Consider the following 19,151-nt stretch of genomic DNA (forward strand, 5'->3'; position numbering starts at 1 on the left):
AATGCAGCTGTTATTGGACCCTTAGATGGATCTGAAGCTCCATGAGGATATTGAGCGTCTGTGGTTTTGTCCATGCTATGACCACTGGGCCTAGCACAGCATCTGGTGTGTGACAAAAGCTCAATAAAGACTTTATTTATAAATGAACGGACCTCTGAAATGTATAGCAGCAACAGTCTTGGCTGCAGATTGTATCCAGTAGTTTTCCCAGCCTAAGTATAGAATTAAACTCTGATAGAGAGTTCCTAGGGAAAGTAAAAGGGAATGTTAAGGCAGTGAGTTAAGGGGACTGACTGAAGAGTGGTTGAAGGGGTGCCATATAGGGCATAAATGAGACAGAAACACAAATTCTCTGCATACCTTGTTAAAGTGAGGTGCCTAGAAATACATAAGAGGCTTCTCCAATAAGACAGCAAAAGAAAAACATTCAATCATGATTCAAAATGTAAAACTTCAGTTAAAGGGGAATGACTGGATAATGCCTACCCCAGACTTTCCAAAAACATCTGATACAATGAAGTGCTTTTTAGTCAGCTAGCATCTCATCGCTCTGGCTCCAGGAAGGAGTCGGGGGCAAGGCGAGGAGGGGAAGGTTTAGCACAGAGCAGCCTCTGAACTCCAGCAAAGCCAGCCCCTGGAGCCTGCCTTGGAGATATGGAGTTCATGGCCTCAGCCAGGGCCTGGCAACCAAGGGTTTAACCTCCTTCTTCAGGAGGGTTGGGTGGCAGGTGAGAGGCATAGCAGCACATGCCTGTCAGCAGTCCCATTATCAGCAAGGACGGGTGCCAAGAAAACCCAGTATAAGGGCCAGAGACAATTAACCTGGCACAGACACCATGAGCTACCCATGCCAATCCTGGGACTGTTGCTCTTACCCTAGAAGTGAAGGAGAGGGGCCTCACTCTCTCCTCTCCTCACCCTTCCCTTTTTATCGATGCCCCCTGAACCTGGATGAGTGGGGTGGCAGAAGGACACTGCTCTGACTTTTAACCCCACATCAAGCTTCCATCAGGCAAAGATGACTCACGCACCTGCTAAATGAAATCAAAGGCTATAAATGCTGGGAGAGTCCTTCAAGCCCCCTAAGCCAACTGGAAATAGGCAGGATAAAGCTGAGTATGAATTTCAGCTCCACTATCTCCTAGTTGTGTGAACTTAGGCAAGTAATTCTATATCTCCTTTTCTTGCTCCATAAGATGGGAGCAATAATAACAGAACCTTTCTCAGAGAGCTATAATTTAAGGGTACATTTTTAGATTAAAAAACTACAAACGTGACATATACTAAATGCTCAATAAATGTTAACTGTTACCATTTCCCTGAAAATACTATAAATTGCTCAGGAAGCGTTCCGTACAAGTCATCAGTCAGGAATTAATTGGTTATCCATTACTGCTCTGAAATCCACAGCTTCTCCCCAACGTTTAACCCAGTGTCCCCAATGAACCATGAGAATAGGGAAAAATTGAGAGACTATGTTACACAACTACATATGACATAAAACAATGGGTTAAGGTAAGAACATCAGAATTAGAAACTTCATGACGATGCAGTCCTATGCTTCTCACACTGGACAACTTGTAGCCACTGTCAGGATGCCTCAGGATCAGCACTAATTTTATTTTATAAGCAAATTAAAATATTACCTTAATTTTTAACAAACAAAAATATTATAATATGGAATATAATGGAACAAAAATCTGCATTACTTTTCACAACAAAACATGAAAAACTTCAAAAAAATTTCACACTTGCACCGAGACAGGTACACTCACATCCCACAGAGACACATGTTCACATACACATACCTTGCATCCCCAGGAGTCACTGCCTGCCATTTGATGGAAATGTTTGAGAGACACATTTGAACAAGAGCAGACATTTGGACACATAACTGATGAGCTGGGAAGAATCTCTGGAAGGGATCCATCTGTGCAGGTGATGCAGTGTCTAAGCCAGAGAGACTCAGGCCAAGGCATACAGCTCTTTGATTTCCAGACCTGTAGCACTCCAAGTTTTCCACTGCTGGATAAAAAATCCTCTCTTACATAAGACTCTATAGAGTACCTAGGTGGCCAGTGACTCTCTTGCTCTACCTGGGGCAGGAAGTGTTTGTTCTCCAGTTGGTAAGTCCTCAGACTCCTTATAGAAACACACCTCAATATTTTAGAGTTAAGATATTCTCCTTTTGGGCTTCCCTGGTAGTTCAGTGGTTAAAAATCTGCCTTCAGAAGCAGGGCACGCGGGTTCAGTCTCTGGGTGGAGAACTAAGATCCCACATGCCACAGGGCAACTAAGGCCGCAGTCTGCAACTACCGAGCCTGTGTGACTAAGAGCTGATGCGGCCAAATAAATAAATATTTTCAAAAATAAAGATACTCTTCCTTGATGGTAACACACATACATGACTCAAACTCACTTAAACTCTTCAAATAGGGGGAAGTGTCATGCCACTTAGCCTTCTTCTTCTCTCCAGGCTTCATAGCCCCAATCTCATTTATGTTTCCTTGTGCAATTTCCTTCCCTCAATCACTTTGGGAAGTAGTAAGGGCACAGGGGAAAGGAATAGGAGTTGAAATCTGGATTTAGTTTTAACATCGCCACTTCTCAGCCATGTGCCTTTGGAAAACCATCATTCCAACTTTATCAGCCCCAGTCTCCTCATTTTTAAAATAAAGTCTAAAAAGTACCAAAGAAAGGCAATGTCAAAGAATGCTCAAACTACCGCACAATTGCACTCATCTCACATGCTAGTAAAGTAATGTTCAAAATTCTCCAAGCCAGGCTTCAGCAGTATGTGAACCGTGAACTTCCAGATGTTCAAGCTGGTTTTAGAAAAGGCAGAGGAACCAGAGATCAAATTGCCAACATCCGCTGGATCATCAAAAAAAGCAAGAGAGTTCCAGAAAAACATCTATTTCTGCTTTATTGACTATGCCAAAGCCCTTGACTATGTGGATCACAATAAACTGTGGAAAATTCTGAAAGAGATGGGAGTACCAGACCACCTGACTTGCCTCTTGAGAAACCTGTATGCAGGTCAGGAAGCAACAGTTAGAACTGGACATGGAAAAATAGACTGGTTCCAAATAGGGAAAGGAGTACGTCAAAGCTGTATATTGTCACCCTGCTTATTTAACTTATATGCAGAGTACATCATGAGAAACGGTGGGCTGGATGAAGCACAAGCTGGAATCAATCAAGCTGGAATTGCCAGTAGATATATCAATCACCTCAGATATGCAGATAAATACCACCCTTATGGCAGAAAGCAAAGAACTAAAGAGCCTCTTGAAACAGGAGAGTGAAAAAGTTGGCTTAAAACTCAACATTCAGAAAACTAAGATCATGGCGTCTGGTCCCATCACTTCATGGTAAATGGATGGGGAAACAGTGGAAACAGTGACAGACTTTATTTTTGGGGGCTCCGAAATCACTGCAGATGGTGACTACAGCCATGAAATTAAAAGACGCTTGTTCCTTGGAAGAAAAGTTATGACCAATCTAGACAGCATAATAAAAAGCAGAGACATTACTTTGCCAACAAATGTCCGTCTAGTCAAGGCTATGGTTTTTCCAGTAGTCATGTCTGGATGTGAGAGTTGGACTATAAAGAAAGCTGAGCACTGAAGAATTGATGCTTTTGAACTGTGGTGTTGGAAAAGACTCTTGAGAGTCCTTTGGACTGCAAGGAGATACAACCAGTCCATCCTAAAGGAAATCAGTTCAGTTCAGTTCAGTTCAGTTGCTCGGTCATGTCTGACTCTTAGCGACCCCATGAACCGCAGCATGCAAGGCCTCCCTGTCCAACAGTCCTGAATAATCATTGGAAGGTCTGATGTTGAAGCTGAAACTCTGATACTTTGGCAACCTGATGCAAAGAACTGACTCATTTGAAAAGACCCTGATGCTGGGAAAGATTGAAGGCGAGAGGAGAAAGGGACTACAGAGGATGAGATGGTTAGATGGCATCACCGACTCAATGGACATGAGTTTGAGTAAACTCTGGAAGTTGGTGATGGACAGGGAAGCCTGGAGTGCAGCAGGAAATGGGGTCGCAAAGAGTCAGACACGACTGAGAGACTGAACTGAACTGCACTGAAAAAGTACCTCTCAGGGCTGTGATGCAGATAGACTGAAATCATATATGGCAAAACACAACAGTGCCTGTTAAATAGAGGTTTGCCATAAGTCTCTGCCTCTCTGTATTCCAGGTTCCTTACCTGCTGTTAAAGGTGTAACAATCTAAACGGTAGGCAAAGCTCATGAGTACGATACAATATGATGGTTAAGGGCTCAGGCTTTGCAGTGTGAATTGGATTCAAGTCCCAGAGCCTCCCCTGAATAACTGTGAGACTTCAAGTAGGATACTTAACCACTCAGGCTGAGTGTTCTTATTTGTTAAGTGATTGTATAATAATGAATATCTTCACAAGGTTGTTGTAGAATGAGTAAGACAATATACTGTTCATGGCATGTAGGAGGTGCTCAATGAATATTTGATACCAGATGAATGCACGAGCTAGGAAAAGCACTTGGCACAGTGCCTGCACATAGGAAGTGTCCACCAGTTCTTGTTGACAGTGTTCTCGTGTAAAAGGTCATAGCAGGAGAGTTCCCTTCTGGGCTGCTCAGGTGTAAATTCTTAGGTTCTCTTATCATAGTAGTTCATAGCTTTTATCTTAGCTGATCTTTATTATTGGCTTCAAATCTAATCTTGGGTTATTGCTTTTAATTTTTCTCCTGATCTCTCTCTCATCATCATAATCCCCATAGCTTGTCTTCCCCCAAGACAGGCATCCTTGGTTCTTTATTTATATCACCCAGTGGTATTGGCAGAGTTTGTCCATTTAGGGGCAATGAAAGTGAGTCCAGGAAAGGTAAGAGATTTCACCAAACTCACGCAGTTGTCAGTATCAGTCATCAAGTAGCGAAAAATCAATTACAGGACTTCTAGTCAAGGCTTTGTTAAGAAAAGCATACTGGTTCATAAAAACCATGTGATATATTTAATACAGGGCTTCCCAGGCAGTGTTAGTGGTAAGGAATCCACCTGCCAATGCAGGAGATATGAGACACAGGTGTGATTCCTGGGTCGGGAAGATGCTCTGGAGGAGGACATGGCATTCCACTCTAGTATTCTTGCCTGGAGAATCCCATGGACAGAGGAGTCTGGCGGGCTACAGTCCATGGGGTGGCAAAGAGTCAGACGCGACTGAAGCAATTTAGCACGCATGCAAGCATATTTAATACAAAATTGCAATTATTTAAATACCCATTCCATAAACTTCAAAGTTATCAGTCACTGTAAATAGGCTCATTGAACTTGACATATATATAGGAATACATATTCATAAAAATAGAAACTCAAAGTAACTTCTGTATTTCCTCCTTGTCTCATTTGTCAGTCAGTAAAGGTGCATACCATTTTGCTGGTTCTACTCCTCTGCCCACTGTTCCACATATAGAAATAGCCCATGTGTGCACAGCATGAGTGCATACACGTATTTTCATGGTTCTCACATTCTTGTTCTCTCGGCCTGGAATAAGTGACTGCAGATATAGCCAAGATCCCCAGGAGTGCTGTTCTAATGCTGAATTTAGCACATCAGGACAATTTCCATAGGAGCCGCTTTTGATGCCAAAAAACAAAGCTCAGACTTCAGTTTCTGGAGGACACTGAAGGACACGATGAGCTGATGGAGAAGTTTCTTTTCTAAGAATAAATGTCTGTAGTCATCGAAAGGGAGATGGCCAAAGTTCATTATTTTCTGGGAGCCGTCCATATGTGAATGTTATAGATTCTCTGCATGCTGAGAAAATACTTACTGCCTTGTTCAACATTGCTTCTGTGACATAACTTCCGTACAAACCTCCTAAGAATGCTTCCTTTTTCACTAAGGATGCAATACTCTGTGATCCATGACATCATGACACTGCAACACCATGTCCTAGTGCTGATCCAAATGTTATTCACTAGATGGACGATGTCACTGAATGAACCTGACTGGGGTATATAGCCTCACCCCGGGAGGATTTTTAAAAATTATTTCCTTCATTCAGTAAATGATATTTTAGATACATATGATTCATTATTCACTGTAATAAGAATATTTTCTCCTGTATGAGCTGGCTTTCCACAGTTTCTCTAATAAAGCTGCTAAGTCCCAGGACTATGTGGAAGGAAAAAACCCCAAGAAAACCCCAGTTCCTATTTAATAACCAAGAAATGGGTGAGAAGCTGAGTACTTCATTTATCCTGTCTTTACTATGTGCCACACACTGTCTTAGGTGTTAAGTGCAGGCCACAGGAAGTGACCAAGTGAGTTTGGTCTTTATCCTCTTGGAGTTTACTACAGACAAGGTAACAGGCAACTCCAACGATCAGCGCTAGGAGAGGACGGCAGTAAGAAACAGATGAAGCACACAGCAGAGGTGCCCAACCTAGTCAGGGAAGTCTTCCCAGCAAAGAAAGAAGTCTCAGTGAAGACCACATGAAGGAAGACTCACATTCAGGAAGGATGTGAGTCAGTTAGCCTGGAAGAAGGGAAGGAAGAGCAGGAGAGTAGGTGTTCCCAGCAAAAGGATGGATATGATAAGGGCTCAGAGTTGAGGAGGATCTGCACATTTAGTACATAATCAGTAGGTTTTACGTTCAGTGTGGTTGGAGCCTAGAATGCACAAAAGGAGTTGCTAAGACTGAATTTTTGTATCCCTCCAAAATTCGTATGTTGAAACCTAATTCCCAGACTGAATATTTGTGGAGACTTTGGAGGAGGGGTGATTAGGTCAAGAGAGCAGAGTCCTCATAAATGAAATTAGTGTCTGTATAAAAAAGACCCTAGAGAGATCCCACGCCCTTTGTGAAGACACAGGTGAGAAGATGTGAGAAGATAGCTATCTATGAACCAGGAAGCAGGCCCTCCCCATACCCTGAACCTGCCAGCACCTCAGCCTTCGGCTTGACAGCCTCCAAAACTATGAGAAATAAATTGCTGTTGTTTATAAGCTAGCCAGTCTATGGTATCACATCATAGCAGCTTGAGTGGATAAAGACAGCAGTGATGAGGGCTGAGACTGAAGAGACTCTCCTAGCTGTCTCCGCCAGCATGCAGAGCAGAGCGTAGCCCCAGCTGTCCCTAGCATCCAGATTGTTTGCACACAATGTGGCAGACATGTGCTACCACTGCCTGCCTGCCTCCTTTCCTCCAGCTTCTGCTAATAAATCATTAGTTTTTCTATGATAAGCTTCCCTGCCCCCTCTCAGCTTATATAGCATGTATAGGACTGATCCCATCCCTGTTCTGAGAATGGACACAAAATTCATACCTGACAGAGTCCTGCAGCTCCCTGCCTGAAAAGATTAATTTGGCAGTTAGCACATGTCCAGGGACATGTCCACAAAGCATGCTCCCAGAGCTTATGCTTGAACTGCTGGGAAATAAGTCTTCCCACTGGATTGACTGAGATGATAGAATAGCAACCTGGAGCTGCAGGCAGCCATCGGTTGACCATTCATTCAATCTATAACAGTTTCTTGGATAACTAGTATGTGCCGCATGTTGTTGTAGACATTAGGGACACAGGAATAAGGATATAATTCTGCTTTTTAGGTTTTCAGTATCAACTGGAAAGGCAGACAAAATAATCGCCTTAGATAAAAGTGATAAATATCACATAGCTTCTTATATGATCACTGAAGGGCAACCAACTCAAGCAAATCTTCTTAGGAGGAAGAAAAAAACTCATTAAACTTTATTGGATAATTAGGACTTAATCAGGCGAATTGAGGCATGGGGGTGGTTCCAGAAGAGGAATCAGTAAGTTCAAAGGCATGAAGGGGAGGCCCAGCTGGACAAGCTCTGGTGACACACCATATTCAATTAGACAGGAAGATAATGCCCTTTCAAGGGAGTATATATACCAATATACTTGTCTCGGACAGTGAATATGAGTCACAAGCTCCTGAGAAAAGTCTGCAGGGACTCAATGTGTGGTGGGTGGTATTATTTGTTTATATGTTGCTTCTTTCCTGAAGATTTGTATATGTTTTGATTTATGTGTTATCAGCACACAAGTCATAATGAAAATCATGGACATGATAACATTATCAAGGAACAGCGCAGACTTTAAAATAAAAAATAAGATGAAGAATTAAGGGTAAAAGGCAAAGAAAGAGAAGTTCATGAAGACTAAGAAGGCGGAGTTGGAACAGCATCAAGGAAACCAAGGCATCAAGACATAGGAAGAGGTAAAGAGAATAAAATCAGTAAGAGATCAAGTTTCATAGAAACTTGAAAGTATCCATGGGATTCCATAGGGTTCGTGGAATGGTGAGAAAAGGGGTAGAACATTAAAGAGGGTTGTTTATTGGCTGGCTGCTTGGTTGGTATAAAGTGGGGGACACTTGAACATGTTTTTCCCTAGGGTGGACTGGAAAGCCAGTGTAAAAGAGAAGCTAAAGAGATGGGGGAACAAGGGAAATGAGCGATGGATGTGGTCCCTTAGGAGGCCATAGAGGGATGGAGCTCATAGCCCAGGAGAAGGGATTACTTGGGTCAGGAAGTACACTTCTGCCACTGAGAAGGGCAGGAGGCAGCAAGGGATGTATAAATGCCCAGGTGGGTGCTAGACACGGCTGATGGGGGACATATGCATACTAATTATGTTAAAGAAATTGATCTTATCCTTCAGATTCTATTAAAACATGTTAATGAGATGCCCGCAATTTCCAAAGCTAAAAATGACTGAGCTGATGGTGCTGGGTTTCAGGAAGCTGAGGATGTAACACACAGTCACTCGTGGTAGGTTTTTTTTTTCCCTATTCTATTGGAAACACAGCCTGACTTGTTCTTGATTCAATTTAATTTCTGTCAAGCTGTAGCCTGTGGGTCACACCTATTTTAAGAAATTTCATTTTCCTTAGTGCCAGGCTCTTGTGTCTTTGCTCCTCAAGTCAGCAGCAGTTAGAAAAGTTCCAATCGATAACCTTTTGGAAATAGATATTTAAGATGAGTCTGTGTGGAATCGCTACCTTTAAGACATCTTTCTCAGAAACAATCTTTCCTCCTACCAATATTATAATATATGTGCACCCATCCAAAAAGGATCCTTCAAGTTTAGGTCACAGAAAATCACAATTTGGGTTTCCCTAGTGGTTCAGTGGTAAAGAATTTGCCTGCCAATGCAGGAAACACAGGTTTGATCCCTGATCCAGGAAGAGGTCACATGCTGCAGAACAACTAAGCCTGTGTGCCTCAGCTGTTGAGTCTCTGCTCTAGAGCCCAGGAGCCACAACTACTGAGCCGGCACACCCTAGAGCCCTTGCTCCGAAACAAGAGAAGCCAGCACCATGAGAAGCCGATACATCCAAACTAGAGAGGAGCCCAGGCTTGCTGCAGCTGGAGAAAAGCCCACGCAGCAAAGAAGACCCAGTACAGCCAAAACATAAATAAATAAATAAATAAAATTATTTAAAAAAATAAAATCACAATTTGATAAAGCCTATTTGATGACATGTGAAATCTATTTCATAAATAAAGTACTCATTCCCAAGTAAGACATGGAGCAAATTCAACGTCGGGTAAAAAGCTGTTCAGCAAGGGGAAAACTCCCAGTAGATAAGGAATCAATTACTGACAGAATTATCCCTCCCACCCATTCATTTTATAGCACAGAAACTGCAGCCCAGAGTGCCATATGGTTTGCCCAGAATTCAGGTCTCCTGACTCCCCACCCACGGTTCATCCCTCTTCTCATCACATCTGTTTTTCCTGCTGGGTAGCAAACATCATTGGACCAGAGACCTCTTTCATCTTGTTCACTTAGGCGCCCCCCAGCATAGAGGTACCCATCAGAAATACTTGTTAGTAAGTTAACCACACTTAGGGTGGACCGCTGCTGATCCTTTGTGAGGTTTTATAAAGAACTGAACATCAGAGTAAAAGATCTCAACAGGGGAAAAAAAAAATCACCAACACATAAACATATGGTTTAGAAACTCTGAAAATACCAGAAACTCCAGACATGATTTTCAGGGTGGCAGTCTCGGGAACAGCAGCTCAAGGTAAGGATCCACGCCAGGGCTTCATTTGTCATCAGGTTGGCAGGCCCCACACCCCTGGTCAACTATATAGCTCAAGAATAAGAAGTTTCCACCGCTGTCTCTAAGTCAGCTTTCACCAGTTTGAATCCACCTTAAATATTTAACAGGCTCTCTCCCTCCCTCAAACACTGTAAGTGCTAAGCCTCCTTTGATCTTCCCATAACCAAACCTGCCTAAAATTTTTATCTTTGCTGAAATCACATGTCCTTTTTGCACATTAGCAATGCACTCTATCCCACAGGGGACAGCCCCTGCCAGAGTATGCATGTCCTTGGAGGAGTTAGGACTTGAAAGGGGCGTTAGCCACAGTTAAAGCTTGTTTTTTCAAACAAGACCCTGTGAGTTTCGCCTTCTGCTGAAAACCATGTGCCGGCTTGAAAACTTTCTACTCTGGTTAAGTCCAACTGTTTCTCAAATGAATCTTCTAACGGGGTCTCTAGTGGGAACTGTATTCCCTCTTAGCATTCTTCAGTTTGAGTTTGCTTTGTGTTAATTGGTTAATGGTGAAAGTAAGTACTTACATCTTTTGCCCCTAAATCAGGAGTTGCTGCTGCTGCTTCTGCTATATTCCAACATGACAGCCTGCAGTTCCTCACAACTGGCAGACACTGTAAGCTGTGATGCCACGTCAGCTGCCCAGAACCTTTCTGCTTCAGCAACAGTTTCCTGACGGAATGATTTGCATGTAGATCCTGAGGCTGGAAACATGATCTGACCACCATATTGAGAAGGTCTGGGTAAAAGAGGTCACTACCTCTTTTATAACAGAATTACAGAAAGAAATTGAGGACCCTTTCATGTATCTAAATGAGAATTCCAAAATGAGAATTCCAAAAGAAAGCTAAATATTATGATGACTTTCTAAACAATCATGACAGCAAGTTAATAACTGACCAAAAAAATTCAAGTGAAAAAAATAAAATTTAGACTTGACAGCATCATAGATTTTAGAAAGTTAAAAAATTATGAGCCTGAGCTGAAAAAAATTATGAGCTTGGAAGGGCAGAAAACTGAAAAAGTAAATGATCACAAATAGATTTTTTAATGGATTATGAGACATTTAAGTTGTGGAATATTCAGATATCTAATGACAAATAATGAATTAGAGATATACCAGTTGATTTGAAGGGGTTTCTATGAAACATTAATGAGCCAAAATAAAAAAGGTATAATGTTATTTTGTTTGGGGTTTCTATGACATATAATGAGTGAAAAGTATAATACTATCCCCTATGCTATTATATATGCATATATATGATGATATGTGGTTATATATAACTATATATCTATATAGATAAAAGTATACAAAAGATATATACTCAGCAGTTAACAATACTTGCTTTGTTTGAGGGGGAAGTGATACATGGACAACGACCAGAGATGGATGTGGTTTTTTTTAAAGGCTTCACAATAAACAGCATTTATTACATCCCATGTATATAAAAGTATCTGTACATAAATGGCATGTATTGAGAAGTGTGTGGAAGTTTACAAAAGTGTTAATTAGATATCTTAGGGTGGTGGGCTTCTAGATGATTTTTATTTTATTCTCTATAATTTTACATGTATCTATCTTTTTCAAAGAAAAATTTTCTTTATATAATCAGAACAAACAATAAAACTGCTTCTGTTATGTAGAAATTATTGACAAGTGGTAACTTGCCTGAGCTCTTCTGTTTCTGAAGCCCTCTGCTGAATCTTAAATAGATTTGGGTTTTTTCCTTCATGTTCCAAATACACTCAAGAATTCTGAAGATGTTCTTGTGCTTATCTGGAACAGACAGGCCATGCCAAAGAGAAATGTAAAACACTATTGTAGCCCAGACCTCACTGGCCCTCCTCTCCTTTGAGATGGATAGCAGAGGGGGCTCATATCTTCACACCTTCCCGTGATGTGTGGTGCAGAGTGAGGGGGGCTCTGTGGCATGTGCACACACACAGGTGTGACAGAGCTATAACCCATACTGCCTCAGATCATTCCTCTAGGGGTGACTCAGGAATCATCTGGGAAAATGCCAACTGAGGAAAAGGGAGTTGGAATTGACCAGTCAATCCCTGCTTTCAGCAACAAAGCCAGAAATTGAGAAATAAGCTCTTATTGATCAGTGACCAAACAACCAACATATCTTATATAATTAAACTACAGGCAAGATCAGTAAGTATTCACTGGCCACATTTTCTGAATTAAAATGAAATGAGGTATATGAATGCACTTGGATGTAAAATTATTTATATGGAAACACCACAGAGTTTTTTTTTTTATTTGGTACAATCATAGAAAATTCAAGATGTCCCATCACAATAAAGACTCTGTATTAAGTAGGTATGTGTATGAATCAGAAAGTATATACTGTGTGTATATATTCACTACTCTGGAATGGGGGAAGCTCCCAGTTTTAAACTTAAATGAGAAAAAGACCTGATTTAGATAAAATATTTTAATTATAGAAATATTTCGAAAATAACTTTTTAAAAATAAATATTGTTCCTTACTTTCAATTACAAAAATAATCCAAAGTAGAGGCCAAAAAACTTTAACCTAAAATGATCTTGAATTAACCTCATCATTTTAGATAGAAATAATTAGAGATGAGAGAGGTTAAATAACTTGCCCAAGGTCACACGGTAGAACTTAGGACTCTGGCTCTCAGAGATCATCTCACAACACCATGCTGCAAATATTAACAATAGATCATACATAACCTGATTTGTCATAACTAGAGAAGACACCCATAATTACCATATTCTTGCTTTATATGCAAAGAACACCTCCTTAGATCTATGCAAAGAATACTTAAATACGACCTGCATTTGCCATCTTGTCTTGTGATTAGTTTAGGCTCCGTTATCTTGTTACTAATCACTCACCTAGACAAATGAAGGCTACAAACAGAAATCTGTAAAAAACAAATGTAAATAAATGCCAAATGTGTGATGTCAGCTACAAGAGATCAGGAGAGGAAAATAAACCTAAGGTAATTTCAAGGATGAGAAGAAAAGGAATCAATGCAAAAAGAGATAGGAAAGAATATTCAAAATACAAGGTTTCTTGTTTGAGAACACATCTACTGCTCAGGCTATTATGGACGATACTGGCCTTAGTTTACATGGGACTTGTGACTCTGATCTAAAGACAATCTAGCAGTCTCATTTTCCACACACTTCCCTCACTTAAAAAGAGATACATTAGGAAAATATGCAAAAAGTATACATACATGTTTTCACAAACTAGCATTTTCCTTGGCTCAGACATCTCCCGTAAATTGAAAAGGTATAGACCTGTGCGTATGTAACTAAACAACTGAATAAAAAGGAGAAAATGCAATGATTGCTATGTTCCCAAATACATACTTTCTCATAGGCACCTACTTCAGTTTCACTAGCAGATTCAAGAAATTAACTCAGATGTTGGTGAACCAAAACAGACAGCAGAACACAATATGCACAAATGTTTCCTCTTGAAAGAATTCTAAGCTCCATCCCTTAAATTAAATTACTTCTAACGACAGTCCGGGCTCAGTGTTTACCCACCATAAGGCCAAGTTGCTGTTGTTCAGTCCTAAGTCATGTCCGAGTCTTCGGAACGCCATGAACTACAGCACGCCAGGCTTCCCTGTCCTTCACGGTCTCCTGGAGTTTGCTCAAACTCATGTCCAAGGCTAAGTTATGAGAAGGGAAAACATCTTCAACTCCCCAGGATAGATCAAGCAAAGGGTTTTGGAGCAGAGGCAGTATACTACAATGGTTATGTGTGTGGGCTCTAAAGCCACACTACCAAGCTAAGGTCCTGGCTATGCCACTCTCTAACCCTATTGATATCAGGTAAGTCATTGAATAGCTCTGGGCCTCAGTTTTCTTATCTGTAAAATGGGGTTAATAGTAACTCCCTCAGGGGTTGTTGTGAATAGATATTAAATTATTACAGCTAAAAGCATTTAGATTAATTTTACACAATCCATGCAGCTGTCTTAAGGAGTAGTTCCTATTATTGCTCTTCATTCTTTCTTTTTTTTTTTGGCCCATTTTAAGCTTTATTTTTTTCTTTTTATTATTGATTCAAAGGAGTTCTAATTTTGGATCTGAGTCCTTTGTTAGATTTATTAGGAATATTTTCTCCCAGTCTATGGCTTGCCTTTTCATTTAACTGTCTTTTTTTAAGGTCTTTCTTTATCAAAGTATAGTTGATTTACCATGTTAAGTTAGTTGAGATTTACTATGTTGTATATTTACTATGTATTTACTATGTTGATTTACTATGTTGTGTTAGTTTCTGGTGTACAGCTAAGTGATTCATATGTATACAAATATAATTCCAAGCTCCTAATTTATCCCTCCTCCCTCTTAACTGTCTTTTAATAAGCAGAAACTTTCACTTTTGATAAAGTCCAATTTATCAATTTTTCTTTCTTTTGAAGTTAGTGCCTTGGGGATCTCATGAAAGAAATCTTTGCCTGCCCCAAAGTTATGAATATATTCTCCAATGTTTTCTTCTAGACGCTTCACAGTTTCAGCTTTCACAGTTAGGTCCATGATCCACCTTGATTTTGGGGGGGAAGGGGGTGAACTTGGTAATAGCCAGATAGGAGAGACGCAGAGAACGAGGTGTGGAGGAAGGCCCAGGGAGTTCCCATGCCTTCTCCCCGCGTGCCACCCTCCCCGTATACCCATGTCTCCATGTGTCACTGACGCAGAAGTTCTGCTCCTTTCTTTACAAATGAGAAAACTAAAACTCACGGAGAATGAGCAGTTTGCTCAAAAGTCCCACAGCCAGCAAGGATAACCCAGACTTTGAATCCAGGCCTACAAATGTTTCATCATTGTTTATACTGCCTCCCAAGTCAGCAGTTCAAAAACACACAACACAGAGATGGAGAAAACAAACATGGTTACCAGTCAATGGGGGCGGGGAGGGGGGTGGTGTAAACTGGGAGATTGGGATTGACATGTATACACTACTATGTATAAAATAGATAACTAATAAGAACCTATTGTATAACACAGGGAACTCTATTCAATATTCCGTAATGACCTATATGGGAAAAGAATAGAGAAAAAGAGTGACATGTGATATGTATAACTGATTCACTTTGCCGTACACATGAAACTAACACAACATTGTAAGCCAAATACATGCCAATAAAAAATTTTCAAAATAAAAAAACAGACAACATAGATTCTTTTGTTGTTATTGTTCATTCATTCATTCATGTATTCATTCACTGGAGAGCTTGGTGTGTGCCAGGCTCTGTACCTGGCGATGGGGATCTAGCCATGACCTAGGCAGACCAGAAGCAAAATGTCTTCATGAAGTCTATATGCTGATGAGGGAGGCAGACAAGCAAACAAAAACCAATCCATCATGTAATAAAACAGACAGCAGTCAGCACCCTAAAGAAAATAAGAAAGTGAGGGAGAATAGAAAGTGTCAGGGTTGAGATGGGCTTCTTTAGGTAGAAGAGTCAGAGAATACTTCCCGGAGGAGAGACGAATTCAGTGAGGGGTGCTCCAGGCAAGATCTGGAGAAAGACTGGAAACAGAGTGAACTGTAATTACATGTCATGAGGCAGGAGCAAGATTGACCTATTGGAGGTGTGAAAAGGCTCTTGCTATGAGCTGGTCTGGAGAGGGAAGGTGTAAAAGAGTCCTTCAAAGAAAAGGGAAATGAATGAACTAAGGAAATGAGGCACCACTGACAAATCCACTTGAGTCCTGTGTTCATAAAATTAAGACCAGTCAGCTGCTGTGTGTTTTCATCCAGTCACATTCTGAGATCCGGTGTTCAGACGCAGACATGAACAGGTGAGTAGAGGTTATCAGATCCTGGGGTTGGCCAGGTTTAGGCAGCAGAAGGGTAGAGAGGCAGAGGAGTTGAGCTGGGTCATGGACTCACACGGGTGAGGTGGAAGGCAAGGCCAGGGGGCATGACAGACAGTGGAAAGAGGTAGAGATGATGGCCTGGTGGACCTGGCAAGGTCAAAGGATGGTTGGAATTGGGGTTCTAAAGGGAGTGAGCTGGAAGTGAGGAAGTGGTAGTCACAGTGAAATGCCAGAAATCAATATTTTTGAGAGGGGAGAGGTTCTAGTAATGACAAACACCAGTGTTACTGAGTGGATGTCCTGAAGGGTAAAAAGGACTGTTGAAAGTAAGGAAGTTTAAGGATCCGAGAAGCCAGAATATTACTTGGATCACCTCTACAAACCTTCACATACTAGAATGACTGGGACCTCTTAAAAACTACACAGACCTCCAACCCCCAAAGATTCCAGCTCAATTGACTGGGAGTAGGGGGAGTGGTGCCTATGCTTTTTTTTTTTTTTTTAAGTTTATTGAATAATTTTAGAGTGCAGCCGACACTGGGGCTGGCTGATCTAAGCGGGCCATTCACCAATGGCCAGATGAGGGTGGAAGTGAGGGGCATGGGTTGAAGCATCACTGGATGAGGGGGTGACGGCAGGTTGGTGGAGGACTACAATGTGGAGGTTTATGGAGATTCAAGGGCCTGTATTCCAAATATGGCAACCCACTCCAGTGTTCTTGCCTGGAGAATCCCAGGGACGGCAGAGCCTGGAAGGCTGCCATCTATGGGGTCACACAGAGTCAGACACGACTGAAGCGACTTAGCAGCAGCAGCTTTCAAACAGGTCTGGGAGTGGCCATGAGGGGCAAAGCAGATGCCAATCCCATCATCAGGTCCTGGGACACCTGAGGGGTGTCCCCACGTCCCCGAGAGTAAGTCAGGTATCCAAGCAAAAAGGTGAGGAGGACATTCAGAGAAGAAGCTGAGGACATAGGAGAGGGTATGGGAGTCAGGCAATAGGAGTCAAATAAGGAAATGTACAAAGATGTGTAAGGAAGGGGGCCTGGGAGTCTTGCATTGAAGTAATGACAAAGGAAGGCATGATGGATTAGTACCAACGGCTTTCAGGAAGATGGGTAATCGATTCTAATTAGAACCTCTCTTTCACATTTTCTTTAGACTCTCAGGCAGTGGATTCAATTCCAAGGGCTGCCATAACAAATTACCACAAACAACAGAACCTTATTCTCCCATAGGGAGCTGGAAGTCAAAAACCAGGGTGTTAGCAGAGCCATGTTCCCTCTGGAGGCCCCATGGGGGGAATCCTTCCTGCCTCATCCTTGCTTCTGATGACTCCAATCCTTGGCATCCCTTGGCTTACAGCTGCATCACCCCAATGTCTGACTCAATCTTTACATGGCTGTTTTCCCTCTGTGTGTGTCCAAATCCCTCTTTCCTTAAAAGGACATCAGTCATTGGGGAATTCCCTGATGGTTCAGTGGTTAGGACTCGGTGTTTTCACTGCCAAGGGCCCGGGTTCAATCCCCAGTCTTGCTGTGCACAAGCTGCACAGCAGGGCAAAAAAAAAAAAAATTATTTCTAAATAAATAAATAAAAAGATAACCAGTCATTGGATTAGAGCCCACTGTAATCAGTATGGGCTTCCCAGGTGGCACTAGTAGTAAAGAACCCACCTGCCAGTGCAGGATACATAAGAGATGAGGGTTTGATCCCTGGGTCAGGAAGATCCCCTGGAGAAGGGCACAGCAACCCACTCCAGTATTCTTGCCTGGAGAATTCCATGGACATAGGAGACTTGTGGGCTATAGTCCACGGAGTCACAAAGAGTCAGACAGGACTGAAGTGACTTAGCACACATGCACTAATCCAATATGACCTCATCTTGATTATATCTATGAAGACTATATCTGTATCTAGAAGATTATATCTATGACAGGCTTTATTTTCTTGGACTCCAAATCACTGCATATGATGACTACAGCCATGAAATTAAAAGATGCTTGCTCCTTGGAAGAAAAGCCTTGACAAATCTAGACAGCATATTAAAAAGCAGAGACATTACTTTGCCAGCAAAGGTCCCTCTAGTCAAAGCTATGGTTTTTCCAGTTGTCACATGGATGTGAGAGCTGGACTATAAAGAAAGCTGAGCACCAAAGAATTGATGTCTTTGAACTGTGGTGCTGGAGAAGACACTTGAGAGTCCCTTGGACTGCAAGAGGATCAAACCAGTCAGTCCTAAAGGAAATCAGTCCTGAATATTCATTGGAAGGACTAATGCTAAAGCTGAAGCTCCAGTACTTTGGCCACTTTATGCAAAAAAACTGACTCATTGGAAAAGACCCTGATGCTGGGAAAGATTGAAGGTGGGAGGAGAAGGGGATGACAGAAGATGAGATGGTTGAATGGCATCACTGACTCGATGGACATGAGTTTGAGAAGGCTCCAGGAGTAGGTGTTGGACAGGGAAGCCCAGCATGCTGCAGTCCATGGGGTCGCAAAGAGTCAGGCACAACTGAGCAACTGAACTGAACTGAACTGAACTGATGAAGACTCTATCTCCAAATAAGGTCTAGGGTTTCAACATGCCTTTTGTGGGGAGAAGAGGAACATAGTTCAACCCATAAGAGGCAATCCATGGAGGTGATGTTACAGCCGGAATAGTGTTCTCATCCAAAGAGCACAGGCTCTTGGGGCTTCTATTAAATTCACTGCTTGCCTGTCATGGCCTAAGAGGGTCAGCTGCAAGCCTTCTTTATAGACCTCGGGGTCAGAACAGGGGGATGGGCAGCCTCACCAGGTACACATTCAGCTCGATGTACCCTCCTTAACCCTGCTTGAGTGTGAAAACAAAGCTGATTCTGGGAAAACCCATCCTCCTAGTGGATAAACAATTCAATTTGTGTTCATGGCAGGTCAGCAGTATCTTTGAATATACACAGAGCATATATTTGATGAGAAGCTACAAAGTGACAAAATAATAAAAGCCTCAAAGACTTCCTGCTACCTCACCATTAGCATCAAGCAGTGAAGGAGCAATAAAGATAAGGAAAATAACCTGTGTTATGCTAAGAACGCAAATTTAGTTGAAAAAGTAATGTACTCCATCAGTCAATGATCAAGGATTAAGTGCCTATTATTGTAACAATGACACAAGGGGGAAAAAAATGCACAGCACAGCTCTGCAAAGAACCTATCCATCCACCAACTAGGGATGTGAAGAAACTAGA

General features: G+C 41.7%; 1 protein-coding gene across 1 annotated transcript in view; it reads right to left on the reverse strand.

The window, feature by feature from the left end:
• The window catches only part of SEC16B (SEC16 homolog B, endoplasmic reticulum export factor), a 63,042-nt gene extending 52,329 nt beyond the window's left edge, over positions 1 to 10,713 (reverse strand). The window contains exon 1 of the mRNA XM_061160784.1: positions 10,627 to 10,713. The gene's annotated coding sequence lies outside the window, so the exon portion shown is untranslated. The remainder of the gene's footprint in view (positions 1 to 10,626) is intronic.
• Positions 10,714 to 19,151: the final 8,438 nt, after the last annotated feature.

The sequence above is a fragment of the Dama dama genome, chromosome 14 (genome assembly GCF_033118175.1).
Source record: "Dama dama isolate Ldn47 chromosome 14, ASM3311817v1, whole genome shotgun sequence".
Taxonomy (NCBI): domain Eukaryota; kingdom Metazoa; phylum Chordata; class Mammalia; order Artiodactyla; family Cervidae; genus Dama; species Dama dama.